Raw genomic sequence first — 16,437 nt, 5'->3', positions numbered from 1 at the left:
TTTTTCCCTGCAGTGTCAACCCACTTTCTGGCACCCCAGAACATCGTTCAGCATGGCTGATGGGCGCTGTGACTTCCACTGCGGCCCTCTATTGTGAATCACTAAGGGAAATAACCCTTTGCAATGTACATGGTGGTATCTTTTGGGTAAGGATCTCAACGTCCTTTACAAGCTAGTATGCCTCCGAACCCTCCTGTGAGGTAGGCATTCTCTCTATTTTACAGAGCAGATCAGGCACAGAGAAGTTAAGTGACTTGCCCAAGGTCACAAAGGAAGACACAGAAAGTCTGGGGAGCAGAACCCAGGAGTGCCGACTCCCAGCCCTACACTCTTACGATCAGACCATGTTCTCGAGTCTCACTCCACATTCAGCTACTTAGGAGATTGTACAGCCTTTTCGTAATGTTTTCCTATTACGCCTTGATACAACCTGCTCCTTATCACTCTAAAGGAATGTAAATGCTACGAAAGGTTATTCTCATCCCTTCGGGTATCTAAATGGTGGCCTTCAAACACATAAGTCCTGGGTACAATGGGATCCATCCCTGCCAATCCAGGCTGCTTTTGAAACCTTTCATGTGAATTTAGCCACTGGTGAAAGGGACCGCATTGACAGCCCTAAAGACTGACCTCCCCTGTGTATCCTCAGAACAGGTAATCATGAGCTGCAGCAGGGTAAGCTTCCCCTATGAACATGCCTCCCTCCTGACCTCTCAGCATGAGAGAGTAACTCAGTTTCCCAGGTCCATTCAGTCCTCTCTTAGGGGGCTGCTAACAAGAAGGGGATAACTATAGCTAGTCCTGGTAGTGGTTTTCATTGCCATAAACCTATGTTTGCATGGACCTGCTTCCCAATAGGCCAAACGTATGGGGGCCAGTAAGTAAAAGCAACTTTCAGGCATTACCTAACCTCAAACAATTCTTCACCATCAGAAGTGACAGGTTCCCTATCCTGTTAACAAACATCTGGATCATCCAGTCTCCCACATGCACTTTAGGACCTGATCTACAGCCCACTGAAGTCAAAGAAAGACTCTTGATCTCCGTAATTTTCCCCATCGTGTTAGCTATGGAACCAGTCTGTCCAGAACTAAAGTAATAACATATAATTTTGGGCATTCTACATGGGTCACCTTTTTTGTGATTTTCAGCCCCTTCAAGGCATCTCAAGTCAGGCAACCAAAACCATGAGTTAAACCTTTGAAGATGTAGGTCCTCATTTTTTTTGGAAATTTGCATCATCCCTTGCTTTAGTGTCCTTTATTTAGAGCATGAACTGAGAATGCTCAGAAACACTGCTGAATCTGGCTGCCCACAATCTGTGTCATGTCCCCGCCCCGCCACACACACACACACACTATCGGTAGACACAAGTTGTCTCTGATGCTAATATACATCACCTGAGGACCTTTACTAAGATACTATTAGCGCATGATATGTAATGTAGTTCAATAAGCATACTCCGATCATTTGCTTAAAAATGGATAGAAAAGCTTTTGTAGCAAAAATCGAAGCCATCCAGATTTCTAGAGTTTGAGCTTCCCACCCTCACTTACACAGCGTTTCTTACTCTTGTGGGTAATTGGATGTTCACGGGGTTACTCACCTGACAAAAGGGATACAGTGAATAAGAGTGGCAGGATAGGGTATCTGGCCCATTGCAGAAGCCTGACAAATTGCAAATAAATACATTTTACAATAAAATAGCTGAAAATCTTTTTTTGTTTTTTTTGGAAACATGGACATGCCAGTATTAACGGTCCCCATCACAGTAGTATCTGGGCATTTCCACTCTTCTTCCCACGCATCTCAATACATTTTACAAATCTTAAAGGAATTAGCAGCCCAGGCCTCTCCCTAGTAATGCCCATTTTACAGCGAGGTGAAACTGAAGGACAGAAAGTTTGAATAGACCAGGCCCTAGATCGCACAGGATGTCGGGGCAGAGATGGGGAGAGAGCCAGCATTTACAAGCCTCTTCATACTGCACTATTCATAAATTCTAAGACAAGAAAGGATCATCGTGATCATCTAGTCTGATTTCTTGTATAACAAGCCAGAGAACTGCCCTAAAATAATTCCCTGAGTACATCTCTTAGAAAATCTTGATTTTAAAATAACCAGTGTTGGAGAATCCACCACCACCCTCAGTAAATTGTTGCAATGGTTAATTACTCTCACTTTCCAAAACTAACACTTTATTTCCAGTCTGAATTGGTCTCGCTTAAATTCCAGCCATTGGATCGTGTTTTACCTTTCTCTGCTAGATTGAAGAGTTTGTTCTCCATAAGTAGGGATTTAAACACTGTAATCAAGTCACCCCTTAACCTTATGTTTGTTAAGCTACATAGTTTGAGCTTTTTGAATCTATCCACATAATCCTTTAACCATTCTCGTGGCTCTTCTCTGAACCATCTCCAATTTATCAACATCCTTTTTGAATTGTGGGCATCAGAATTGGACACAGGATTCCAGCAGCTGTTGCACCAGTGCCAAATACCGAGGTACAATAACCTCTCTACTCCCACTCGACAGTCCCCTGTTTATGCATCCCAGGATTGCATTAGCTCTTTTGGCCACAGTGTCACACTGAGAGCTCATGTTCACCTGATTAACTACCAGAACCCCTGAATCTTTTTCAGAGTCACTGCTTCCAGGATAGCCCTTTAACCACACAACCATCCTTCCTCTCCTATATGATAGGCCCCGAAACGAGGACCTGACACAGATGCCACAGTAAACAGTCATCTGTCTGTAGCACGTGCATACACTTTACTCAGCCCCACTGTGCAGTTCTCTTGCACCAGACCCACTACACATTATAAATCTGAGAATGACTGAAGTCTGTGGCTTTTTAATGTTTTTTTTACAATAGCCATTAAAGGTGTGAAATAGTCGCTGTGCGTATACATCTGTGGATAAGATAATAGGCTAAAATGTGTGAATTCTTCTCATATTTAATGAACCAGAAAATGGCTCCAGATTTAGCTGTGCATATTTCATAGTCAACTATATATATGGCTACATATTTTAATAGTCTAATTAATTGCTTTGCAAGAGTCCAACTTAGTTTTCTTAATTATTGTGCAGTCACCGTATGTAGCAAAAAAGTAGTTATTTAATAACTTAGCCCAGGTATTGCAGAATTACATAGAACTCAACTTTTCTGCCTCGATTGTGGCATTAGGGGGACACTGAGAGCTGAATTACGGAGAGTGTCATTTAGAACTGATGAGCAAGTCACACTTTTCCTGGTGAGTCAGTACAGAGGCATTACCCCAGCACTCTGCTGTTGGAGGTGCCATCTAGCATCTGAGATGAAAAGCCAAGGTCCTCACTGTGACAGGGAGTTATGCTTCTGCCCTGACAGAAAAATTCCTTAGAATCATAGAATATCAGGGCTGGAAGGGATCTCAGGAGGTCATCTAGTCCAACCCCCTGCTCAAAGCAGGACCAATCCCCAGACAGATTTTTGCCCCAGATCCCTAAATGGCCCCCTCAAGGATCGAACTCACAACCCTGGGTTTAGCAGGCCAATGCTCAAACCCGATCTATCCCTCCTTCTATTGCTACAGGCTGCATCTACACTATGGGGTTATGCTGGCACAGCTATGCCCGTACAGTCTCTGTAGTGAAGACACAGCCTTTGTTTTAGTTTGGCCTGCCACAAGTAGTGACAACCTTGGCCAGGAGAATATCAGAAATGGCTGCTATCCTCCACAGACGGAACTCATCCCTGTGGAGGGAGCACACGAAGTCTGATCCCTATGCTGAGGGCATAGGCCTTTTGCTCAGCCTCTGCACAGGAGTGAATTTCACCCCATATGACAACCACTTGGTTTCTTCCACAGAGAAGAACATAGATTGTAGGCAGTGTTGGGCAAGGACCATTTTTTTCTTCTCTGTGTGCACAGCACCTAACACAATGAGGCTCCTGCTCCATGACAGGGGATCCTAGGTGCTAACACAATACAAATAAATAATAAAATAGTAATTGTTCTACAATCCCTAAAAACAGAGTTACCAAGTTACTAGGCATCATAGATCCTTTAGACAGAGAAATATTCTTGACTGGCCTTTTAAACTCATGGGTGGAAACCATCTTCCCCTCTTACTACTCTAACTACAAGGAGGGGGGAAAAAAACCACTGTGGCTTGACCTGGACGTCCGCAGGGCAGTATCAATGTATCTCAAAAGTACTGAACCATTCAGAAAGTCATTGGCGTTATTTGTTCCTTTCATCTGAATGCCTGGGAGTGAAATCCTCCAATTCATCTCTAGCCAGATGGATCAAATGCTGAATCCATAGCGTTTTACACACCAGTTCCTTCATACCCCTCCCCTTCCTGTCTGCGTCCAGGGCTCAAGTGTGCAACAACCAAGGAGAAATGCAAAGCAGCTACATGGTCACCCATCAGCAGGTGCAACTGGGGGGCCAAATTCTGCTCTACTACACAGCTGTAAATCTCAACCTGCAGATTAACACTAGAGGAGATGTCATTGCACAGAATGAAGAATTTGTTTTCGGATTATTTCCTTTCTGAGAATAAAATCTTCCTGTGAGCAGCCCCTCATCAGACAGAGGACTCAGTTCTGTCACCCTTACTCACGTTAAGTGATCCCTTACTATGCAAGCCATCCCGCTGAAATTAGCAGGTTGACTCACATAAGTAAGGAACCACTCAATGTAAGCAAAGGGAAGGGGGTATCAGTAAGGCCCAAAGACAATAAGTAGAGTCCTACAGAATTTAATAGCTAATGAACCCATTTCTAAAGGTTTTTCTGAACCATTCTGTATGATCTCACAGACAGTCACATCCCTGCTACAGAATTCCACAGGATTTTTTTTTAAACTATAGAAAAACATCTCATTCTCTATTAAACTCTATGGTGTTTAGCGTAATTTCAAAAGAAGTCTATTCACTTTATCCAGAACTACATTGGTATAATACCCTCTGCACAGGGATGTGTTTCACCCTTGTGATTAGTTCTACATTACGGCAAAATCCGTTCGAGTGTAATGGGTATCTATGCACTGCTTAATTCCAATTTAAGCTCTAGTCTAGTCTAATCTATTCTGGTCCTTTAACTGCACCGATAAGAATGGTACCCATGTAGCTTAACATTTTGCAGGCTCGGGACCTCTGAGTTTAGTATTAGTTTGTGGAATTACATAATTAATTAAAAGACATTTTACACAATTTTAAAGCCAGGGAGAGCATTTCCCCTGGTATAGGCTTTGCACAAACAGCGTATCCTTTCACCACATGTGACAGTGTAGGTGGGGTCAGGGGCAAGAATAAGTGAGATAGGAGCAGTGCTGGGGTGTTGCCAAAACCTGTGCTTGCAGAGATTCTGAGCAGCATGGCTACCTTAATTGAGGCAGCTTGTCACTGGTGCTGACCTCCCTTAGGGTCCTTTTAATATCCCTGGTTAAATGCATAGGATCAGATTCTGATATTCATATTGTCTGTGTCACGCCACTCACTGCTAGTCTAGTACCTCCTCCTGGTCACGCAGGGGATTAGCTATCAAGGTCAATGCCCCTGTCCTGTGGTTGCATACCCACAGTCACATACTCTCTCTCATCTGCAGCTCCTGTCTTGTCCCCGGAACTGCAGCATCCCCTTTGTGACTCAGCCCTCCGGCCAGGTCACTCAGCTGCATTTCCCCGTTCCGGGGTACACTCCTCCCATTCTCTGTCACTCCCACAGTGACCCTGGACAGTCTTCCAGTTCACTGCCCTGTTAGTCTATGCTATGCCTACAGTGGCCAGTAAGGGAACCCAGGCCTGCCTGGTACTCTGGGTTGCTGTCCAGGGACTCTCAAACCAGCAGTTCTGGGCTTTGCTCTCCCAGCCTTCACTGCTGCTTCCCTGGACAGCTTCTTGCCACTCCGGTTCCCCTTCTCTTTCTGGGTGTACCACCTCTAAACACTATGTCCTGAGAGTGACTGCAGCCTCCATGTCTCTGGAGCCTCCAAACCCTCCTCCCTTTTCCCAGGGAGTGACTGCCCTTTCCCAGCAGCAGCAGCCCCTGTCCGTGGCCAGCTCCCTGGCTTTATATGCCCTGCCTGTTCCTGTCCAACCGAAGTCTGTTAGCAATCAATTAATCAGTTAATAGGCCTACCTAGCCATTTGTGGGGTGGACAGTCTGGTTGACTGGTACCTTACCCTGTGAGTAACTTCCTCTAAGATAACAAGACCATTCATGGAGTAAGGTGCTATTCAGCACGAGTAAAGCTAACAAAATCTGATCTATAGCTAACATAGAGAGATGAAAATGGTTTATTTTCTACTGGACAAAACAAGCTTGAACTCTCTTGGTCATAAGTCTCTTTCCTCTTTGCCCTTCCAGGAATAGGAGCGAAGTTCAAAGTTTTGTAGGAAAAACGAAAAGCATACTTGTGAAATTACACACAGTTTTATAGCTTCTAAGTGCAGCAGAAGTGACACTGATTCACGTCCATGGTTCTTTCTTTCAGGACCAAAAGTTCTCTAGGTCCTTCTTTCTGGCTCTGTCATGTGTTGGGAGCCACTTTCCATGGTTCACATACAAAAATATTACTCTCTTGAGTAGCCAGTAGCTATTTCAGTTTAGACCGCTTTGGGTTGCTTTAGTATGAAACAAGACCAAGGGCCAAATTTATTTCTCAAGTATACTACAGGGAATCTCTAGAGTCAGGATGGTTTTGCAGTGAATGCACTAGACTGGGACTCAGGAGAACAGTTTTCACTCCTTAATCTGGACATAAACTTCCTGCATGACCTGAGTATGCCATTTAATCTTTCTGTGTCTCAGTTCCCATCTATGTAACAGGGATGATGATAATTCTTTTGTCTATTTAGATCGCAGGCTGTTCGGGGCAAGGATTGTTAGTATGTGTCCACTGCCTAGCACAATAGTGGCATGATCTCAGTTCACACTGCTGTGATACAAGTAAGTAAAGACTGAGTTACATCACTGGGCCTTACAAGGACGCAACAGTGTAGAAAGTGTCCGAGTTCAACAGAGTTACTCATCATTTACACCAGTGTAAATGAGTCCAGAATTCGGCCCGGACTTGGAAGAAAGACTCCAGGTTAAGTCCTGTACCAGCAGTCCCTCCTATATTTTCCCTCTCTTCAAAGGATGTTCTTTTATTTTGAAATGGTAACTTGCAAAATAAGGTTTTCAGAACTCAAGCAGCTCTGAGGGCCCTGTCTGAAAGAAGAAACAACGCTTCATGAAATATGGAAAAGCAATCAAAGATAGTGGGTTCCCAGTGCTTTTAGTCCAATAGGGAACCTTATATAAACTCACCAAAGAGGTAATATTTCTTTGGTTGGAACAGAGGCTCTTAAATGGTTATCCTGCCTGTGCTTTAAGGGTGTGCTTGGGTTAAATGGAATTGTTCTTTTACATTTTGGATGTGGGCCACAAATGCTTTAAAACTGGAATCTGTAAAAGTTAGAGCACATGGTCCCTGTCAAGTGCAAATAAAACAGCTGGTTTTATAACCGGTGTAAATAATTGTATTGATTTTTTTTTCATTACAGAGCTAAATACTTTCCAGTGTGTTACAGAAAGGTGTGTGTAGTTCAGTGTCGAGAAGTGCATGCTTTCTGTTATGGTATACAGGCCTCAATCAAGACCGGATCCCACCGTAACAGGCACTGGAGGTAATTAGTGCATGCTCTGAAGACCGTAACATTTAGATAGATAAGACAAAAGAAACATGGACACAGGAAGATGAAGTAACTTGTCCAAGGTCACACAACTAGACAGTGGCAAAGCCAGGATTAGAACCCAAATTTCTTGATTCACCATCCACTGCCCTAACACATTACCGCACACTGCCTTCAATGGCTACCCTGATTTGTGGGCTACTGTAGATCCAAACATTGAAACTGAGCTTGCGAAAGACCCCTTGCAGAGAGAGGCTACAGAGCTATGTAAGGAAACACATCCCTTCTTCTAGTATATTGCAGATGAGTCTTGATACCAAACAGTTAAGGATGACGGACAGGCAAAACTGCCTACTTGGCTATTCCTCTGTCAAGCAAGCACTTTTATAACAACTTAAATGGGAACGCTTTTTATAGCTAGGGTCTGAAATAACAAACACGCTCAATTGCACTTTATAAATTGATACTTTCTACACAAAGATCTTTACAGAGAGAAGACTTTTCTGTTTTGTTTTGTTTTTCGTCCTGAAATCACAAATTGCTGCAAAGCAAACTATGCCACCTAACTGCTTTCTCAGAGACATTTCAAATAATCGGTGCAATCAATCATTTTCAATCGCCCTTTAGTGTTTTTAATTATTTTCCAGTGATGGCCTTGCATAATAAATAATAATAAATACAGGAAATCAGAATCTACCTTAGCTATTTCTGCAGGCAAAAGATAATAAAAATGTTATATAATCTGCTGTACTATATAAGTAAAAAATGTCTCCTGTCTACGCTGTCATCAACTCTGATCTGAACAATCAAACAGATCACAGTATGTCTTTTAATTGCTTTAGTCCATTAGGACAGAATCACTAACCTACATTGGTTAAGATTTTTTTTTTATTATTATTTTAAATGTACAGTACTTTGCTCTACAATTTGCTTTGACACTGCAAACACATTAATTGTCCCAGCCAGAAGCCTTTCTGCTTCTCATTTCTATTCCTATTTCTCCCCTTTGATTGGCTTACAAAGAAATCCCAGAGAACCAATCAGAAGCAGCTTTTCCATTCATGTCCTAGCAACAAGCCCTGTTCCAATCTTTCTCCAGCAAACTGACACCTGAAAAATTACATCATGAATAATAGCGAAGCAACAAGGGCCAAGAATTTTTTTTTTCATCTGTCTGCTGCAGAGTTCATTTAAGGTGTTTCAGTCTAGATTTTTAAAGCTACACAGTTCTAAATTGCTGCTGCACTTTTTGCATTTCTTTTTTTCTTAATCAAATAGGTTGGTTAATGGTTTAGAGAAAATGAATTTAATTCCTCCCATCCAAAAAACCTCCATGGCATTTATCACCTTTGCTGCTGGGCTCTTTAATTATAGAAGATTGAAAGAAAAGCTGATTGAATGCTCTACAAAAAATAAACATGTCTTGCTTTGTAATAAATAAATAAAATAGAGCAGCATAGATATCAATAACTGTGTGTGATGGGAAGAAAAAACACATATTTTCTGTGATATTTCCTTTGCTTATAGCCCATGCAAATTTTTGTCTAGAGCGTCACGTGTATTTTCAGAAACAGACATTCCATAAAGGTTGCAATAGATGTATGAAATACGTGAATCTATTGCTTAAAGGTTTAACATAGGCTGCATATTGTTTTTCCATACAAAGATCAAAACCTTTTGCTTGCTTTCCTTGCTATCATTTTTAATTAATGAAGGCTGAAATGCCTACACATATGGTGCAACAGAGAACTACCTACCTCCTTTGTATTATATTTTCTTAAAAGAAAATTGGCAGAAAAAATTATGATCAGAAAAGATTTTAATAATACAACAGACTGATATGATTAACAACAACAACGAAATTAGACTTTTTTAGCATGCCAGAAAAAATATAGCACAGAACATACAATTCCAGATGATTCAAGAAGCACAAGACAATGGGATAAGGGAACTAAATTCATTCAATTTAAATGTTAATTGTTCATTCCAACAGTGAGACAGTTTCTTCCGCAAGTAGGAGAATAATATTTTTATTAGCACTGCACCAAGACTCATTGACTGAATAGTATTTGCTGTTGTATGGATGGAGAGAAGAAAAAGAAGAGAAAAAAAATCTGCAGATAGTATAATACAGGCACAAAGAACTGTAGATGTGGTTGGAAGTGTTTGCAATACCCTGACTGACCTCTTGGAGGTCTCTAACACCACTCTGCCTTTAGGTTGGGAAAAAAACCCCACATGCATTTCAGCAACAAAGTTTCATTTATTGCTCTCCGGTGAAGGTTGAAATGGGGTGGGTTGTGCCTCGAACTACAGATTCATATTATGCTCTGGGTGTCCACCACTTTATTTATTTATTTATCTGGGCGTTCGCATAAACAGTATCTCATGATGCAGCAAATAGTTACATTAGTGTCTGAGTTCTGACTGAATTTTCAGCTCTTGAGAGCAATCAGCGCTGGCAGCAGGGTGAGGTTGGAGACTCTGGCATGCTGCCTTGCTACTTGAATAACCGCATGACTATATAAGGCCAGAGGAGGAAGAAGAAGGAGAGCATAGAGGAGAAATATTGGGAGCATAAATATGAAAATTTAGCAAAGAGAGAAACTAATCTAAATCTTTTTGTCACTTACACTTTGAATGATGGGCTCAGGTTATAGAACTGGCTTCCTACCTTGTGCAACTGAATTGCAGAGACTACTTGAATAATAACATACTTTGCACTTAACTTCAGAGCATATTACAGATTGATTAACTCCCTCAACCCATCATCCCTCCTGTTGTAAGAATTATGACCCTCTGCTTTAGAGCTGGGGAAACTGAGGCAAAGAGGAAAGCTGGCTTTGTGCATTATAGAACTCATCGGGAGACCTGGGTCCAGTTCCTGGCTCTGTGGCAGGGACAGCAGAACCGGGAGGGGTGGGGGGAACCTAGTGTCCCTGCAATGGAAACATTGTGGGAGCCCCATCCCTTCATAAACTTGCTCATGCCTGGGGGAGGCAGGGGTGCGGAGACAAGAGTGGAGGGGAGGCAGGGGAGGGCTGGAACAGGCCCGGGAGCGGGTAGGAACCAGACATGCCAAACCTGTGAAAAAACACAGAAATTGGGCTTGTTTTTGGCATAATTGGCTTGTGAGTTGCTTGTTGGCTAGTTTTTGGCTTGTAGCTTGTTGCTTCTTTTTTGGATCAGCTCCCAGCAAGCAGGGGCAAGTGGGGGAGAAAGTCAGGGGTGCACTGTGGGCCCACCACAGTCCCATACTGCACGTCAGGGGGATCCAGTCACATAAAGTGTTGGGGTTCTTAGGGACTGGCTTGTTTTGAAATTAGACTTGATTTTTGGCTTATTGTGAAAGTCGGGGTGCTTATTTACCATCTGAAAGTTGGCAACTGTGGTAGGAACCCCTGGGACCCTCCTCCCCAGTTGAGAGCCATCTGCTCCACCCCCCCGCACCAAATCCCAGTACCTCCCCTCATTCTCTCCCTCACTCCCATTCACAAGGAGCGGTGCCCATCACCCCCCAAGTGTGAATTTGGGCAAGCCATTTAATCGCTGGGCTTCGGTTACCTCTCTGTCACATGGGGATAATAATCCTTCCTTTCTCCCCCTCCCTTTGTCTGTTCAGATTGTAAACTCCTTGGGACAGAAACTCTCTCTCACTCTGGGTATGTACAGCACCGAGCACAATGGGGTTCTCGTCTCAGTACTATTATAATATAAACAACTATCAGAAGAGAGGGTAAGTGACTTGCCCAAGGTCACCGAAGGATTCCAAGCAAGCTGGGAAATGTCAACGAAAAACAAGCTGAATTTTGCCATCCACCGCTGGCTTTACATTTGCTCATCAGATCTAATGAGAATTTCTAAGTCCCAATGCCTTTGCACAGCCTTCTAGCTGACACCTCTCTATTGTGATCAGAGTTTGTAGAGCTGCTGCCACGCAGAGAATACGAGCTGGCAAGTCTCACAACTGGTCCATTGCTGACAGTCCAGCTGTGGGTTGGGAGTGTTGCTATGGCAACATGTTTCAGCCCTTGTAAGTAGAACAACCCTCACCTCACAGACCATCAGCAAGACCTGATCCCAAGAGGGCTTCTGCCACCCAAGTTCAGCACTGTACCCCTTCAGCTACTGGCCTGCATCTGTGAGCCAGTAGAAACAGTAGGCAGTTATCCTCAGAGGAATGGCCACAGAGGAAGGGACATCTCACGCTTAAGAAACATGCTGAATGCACTTTGAAGCTACCTTTCTCTTAGGCTTAAGGAGGCTGCTCAGCTAGTGTGCTGGACATGGGGCCTTGAGAATGGGGTTAGATAGAAAGCAGCTTCATTGGGGCAAGGGGATTTAGAGTTTCTACAAGTGGCATTCAGAGCATCTGTAAAAAGGAAAGATCTTTCATTTCTGTGGCAGGACAGCCTTAAGAGACAGCACTGTCTGGGATGGTAATATATTCAAATCTATTGACATTTCCCTAAGATAAATGTTCTCAAACATTTAAGGTTTTTTTCCCCAAAGACGGGAGTGGTGCTCACTGTTGCAGCAGGAGACTGGATGTCAGGACACATGGGTTGCCCTTTGTGATGCTGGTTATGTCCTGTCACTTGATTTCACATGCCTCACCGGGCTGTTTTCGGACTTACTTAATATTTGCAAAGCCCCATGAGATCCATACGTGAAAAATACAATGAATTAACATTTCTATGTATTATGGAATAAACACCAATTGTTATACTTAGAAGGAACAGTCTCTGGTAACACTAACACATGGCCCATCATCACATATATGTGACTAACCATTTGTGTCCCGACTCAAAGCGCATTGAAAGCAATGGGAGTCCTTTAATTGACTTCAGTCGGCTTTGCATCATACCCTTGATGCAATATGCATTTGTGCTCTACTAAACTTTCATCTAGTGCTAACAGAAGAGGATCTTGAATTAGACAAAATACCTAATCAACTGCATTTACTCCATGCTTCAGACACCCACCTGCATTAGTATTACGTCTTATAGCATGCAAACGGCACCAAAGATTTCTCTATAGCCCAAATCATGCCATTATCAAGCTGCATTTTGCATTGGTTAGGGAAGCAATTTATCATTTGAGATGACTTCAAGTTAGGAAGCAACTGATTATGAATAAGAATTTCATAAGCCAACACATTACAAACTGACAACTGTTAGATGAATCATGTGCTCGAATGAATTTAAACTGTGTGAAAGACTAGCCATATTCCACCCCAGAAGCGGATGCATATTAGTAAGTGTCATAGTGAACCCTGAATTTTTTATGGATGCATAACTCCTCCTAAGATCAACAGGGGATTTGCAAGGAATGTATGACCCCTCCCCGCAAGTTGTAAAATGATATGTGCTATTTAAATATGTTACAAATAATACAATATTTCTGGAATTTGCCTTATTCAGGGTGAACTGCAACACTGGCAGTAAAGCTAGAATCACTCATTTGTTTGGGAGTCCTTTGTGGCTTGAGGTTTTCCAGGTATAAATCAAATGTACCTAATGCTAGTTACAGCCTATACCACAGGTATTACCAGAAATTAGCAGCAAAAGATGATACCTTTCAACAGATGGTTAAATTTCTGCTGTTAAATTACACGTAAGGTAATTACAAGATCAGCAGTAAAATAAAGGAAAATAGACGAAATGCAGATTAGGTAAATCCCTTAGGTCTATTAGAAAATCCCACCCCTTAACAGAAAATGGTTTGAGGAGCTCTTCCTAAGGGCCCGAGTCTCTTTGGCTTGCAGTTGGACTTATGCTCCTAAATCATGTAGGTGCTTTTGAAAATCCTGCCCAAGATTTGGTCAATTTTTGTGCTCGATAGAAACTAAACATATCTGACATATTGAATTTGTGATTTTAAATCCTACCTCAAGCTATTAAACTTGGCACCGGGGAAGTGGGGGGGCAGAACTAAGGATCATTTTAGAAATAAGGCTACCGCAGAGACAAATGAAGTGGAAGTCGAGATAACATTAGATCTGTGGATCAAAAGGCTAGAAAGTTAGAGTCATGCAGGCTAATTTGGAGGAGGTTTATCTAGCATGTAATGAGACTGTGTGCTGCCATCTGGGTTAGATAAAATTCTTCATTAAATAAGGGGACGTGCTTCTTTGTTTTACAGAACTGTGATACCGAAAAGCTAAGATTGCCAACTAGAGTTGAGACAGGAAATTTAAGGGAAATGTTGCCGACAGCAGTCCATGTAAAGAGCAGTCCAGTGGTTAGGGGGTTAACAGGGGGGCCCTGAGTTCGATTCTCTACTCTCACATTATTCTCTGTGTGTGCCTCACTTCCACCTCTGTCAGAAGAGGATAACAGTTGCCTCACTGAGGATAAATATGCTAAAGCTTGTGAGGTGCTCAGATAATATGCTATTTCAGGCCAGACGAGTATCTCTGACACAGATGTGTTGACGTAGAGCTGCCCACGGTCTAGGAGTTAGAGGACCTTGGTTTTCTTCCCCACTGTGCCAATAATTCACTGTGTTATCTTGGGGACAAGTTATGGAATTGTCCCATGCCTCAGTTTCCTCATCTTATAAAAACAGATATAATAATACTGACCCAAAACTGAGTGCACTTTGAGATCCTGTATGAAAGATACTATGTAAGTGTAAAGTATCATAATTGTTAATCCATAATTATCCTAACTTTCTACTAAATCATGTAGAGGTTGTATTTCCTTTTCCAGCTAAAACATTATTCTCACACTGTGTAATGCCATGATGTTTCTCCTGGAACGTTCAGACATTAGTCCTTGACTAGCATTAGACCTGTATAAAAACTTGCCTGGCTACTGCTCTCAGATGGACATGCAACATTTGGCTCTCAGTTTGTTTCTAAGAGAAATACGCTCTACCTCCATATTAGGTCTCTGTATTTGGGTACTGTAGCTATCAAGCCCAGAATGGTGGCTTTCTGATATACATGATCAAATACCTGAGCATAGTGCTTGTCTTTCCATTGTTCACAAAGTATTTTTAAAGGCTCTGGGGGCCAAAATTATATGATCTGGTTTTTCTCACGGCATGACTTCCCGATGTGTTAAAACAGCCAGTGAAAAATGGAAATGCACAAAAATATACTGAATGCTGGTTCATTCCTTAATTTTATCACATAACACTTTTCATTTATGCTTAGAGATGTGTTGTTTTATACCCAAATGCTAACCTATCACTCAGTCATTCAAGTCATCTTAATTTTAGGGTCATATCGTTTCTTCCTTTGTGTGTGAGTGTAAAAAATGAATTTTAAAAGAACCTTTCCAAGCACTAATCCAACCACCATTATCTTGGAAGGTAGCTGGAGCAACCCCTTAAAGTTTTGGGACTGATTTTCAGAGATGCTAAGGACCTGTAGCTCTCATTGAGTCCTAGAGGAATCGTGGGTGATCAGCACTTCTAAAAATCAGCCCCGTCCCCTTTAATCTGTCCCATGAGCAAACGACTTTGGCGAGGGCTTTGATCACTTGATGCTACAGAAGCCAAAAGACTTCAGCTCTAGTGGCTAGAAACGAGATTGATTTTCGTTGCTGTCATGTTGAACCTCAGTACTGGAACATTTAAACTAACAGGCTTGCAGAAAGAGAACTGTGTTTCCTTTGTTTTCAATTATAAATAGATTACACACACAACCCTCCTTCCCACTTTAAAAATCATTATTAAGGTTAGAAAATCAAGCACTCCAAAGTTAGGAAATGCCAGAATTGAGCTTGCCTGTTCAACCTGAATTTGTCTCCTTTGCACATATGCATTGCGCTAAAGTTTTTACAGTTCATTTACAGTCTTTATTCTTTACAGGGAAACCTTGATAGTAGGGGGTGCTACCGGTCTTGCTGTAATATACACACGCTACCACATATGGACTAGTTTATTTGTTCTAAATGCACCGTTATTGACCTGTTTTACACATAAACCTGGTGCAAGCAGAACAAAACACGAGACCCAGTTATGAGCCAAATCCTGCAGACCTGCCTCATGCAAATCTCCCGTTGACTTTAATAGGAGTTTTACCTGAGCGAGGACTGCACGATTTCTGCAGACAGTTACTTCCCAAGAAGAAGAGCACATTGTATTCTATGTATCAGAGGGGTAGCCGTGTTAGTCTGGATCTGTAAAAGCAGCAAAGAGTCCTGTGGCACCTTACAGAGCACACTGAATTCTATGGCAACATTTCCATCAGAATCCATATAAAGGAAGCCAGTAGCTAGCCAGCCCAGGCAGAGCTCTCGGCAGTAAAGTATGCAAAGAAGCCGAGGGAAGGCACTGTAATTTTTTCTCACAGAATTATAAAAGCCTGGCCTAGCTCTCCGTGCCAGAGCCTGCCTAGAGTTTCTGTGTCTCTCTACTATTCATTAGTGATTACATGCCCCCTGAACACCTGCAAGAGCAACTCATAAAGCATGCATTCATGGGTCCTGGCAGCACCAGCATGGGAACTGCAGGCTACAGGGCGACAGTCATTGTATCCCCAGATAAAAACATTCTCTTACCAAGGCCTCTGAAAATAGAAGCTGGCTGCAATTTCAGTTCGGCACCACAGGGTATTAGGGGAAAAAAATAATTAAAGAAGGGTTACTTCACCTCGGTCCTTTTTAAAGTCAATAAAGTGCATGGCTACGGTGCTCTTGGGAACCTGCTGGACAGTCAGTGGAAGCCTCTACTACTATAGCAGGATAAATTGCAGGGATCCGAAGAAATGTTTGCTCACTGAAGCATCTGGCTACAGTGCAACTACTGCCCTACACAC

Source organism: Chelonoidis abingdonii, chromosome 18 (assembly GCF_003597395.2).
Source record: "Chelonoidis abingdonii isolate Lonesome George chromosome 18, CheloAbing_2.0, whole genome shotgun sequence".
NCBI classification, from domain to species: domain Eukaryota; kingdom Metazoa; phylum Chordata; order Testudines; family Testudinidae; genus Chelonoidis; species Chelonoidis abingdonii.
The sequence above is the reverse complement of the archived record's forward strand: the minus strand, read 5'-3'. Positions refer to the sequence as shown.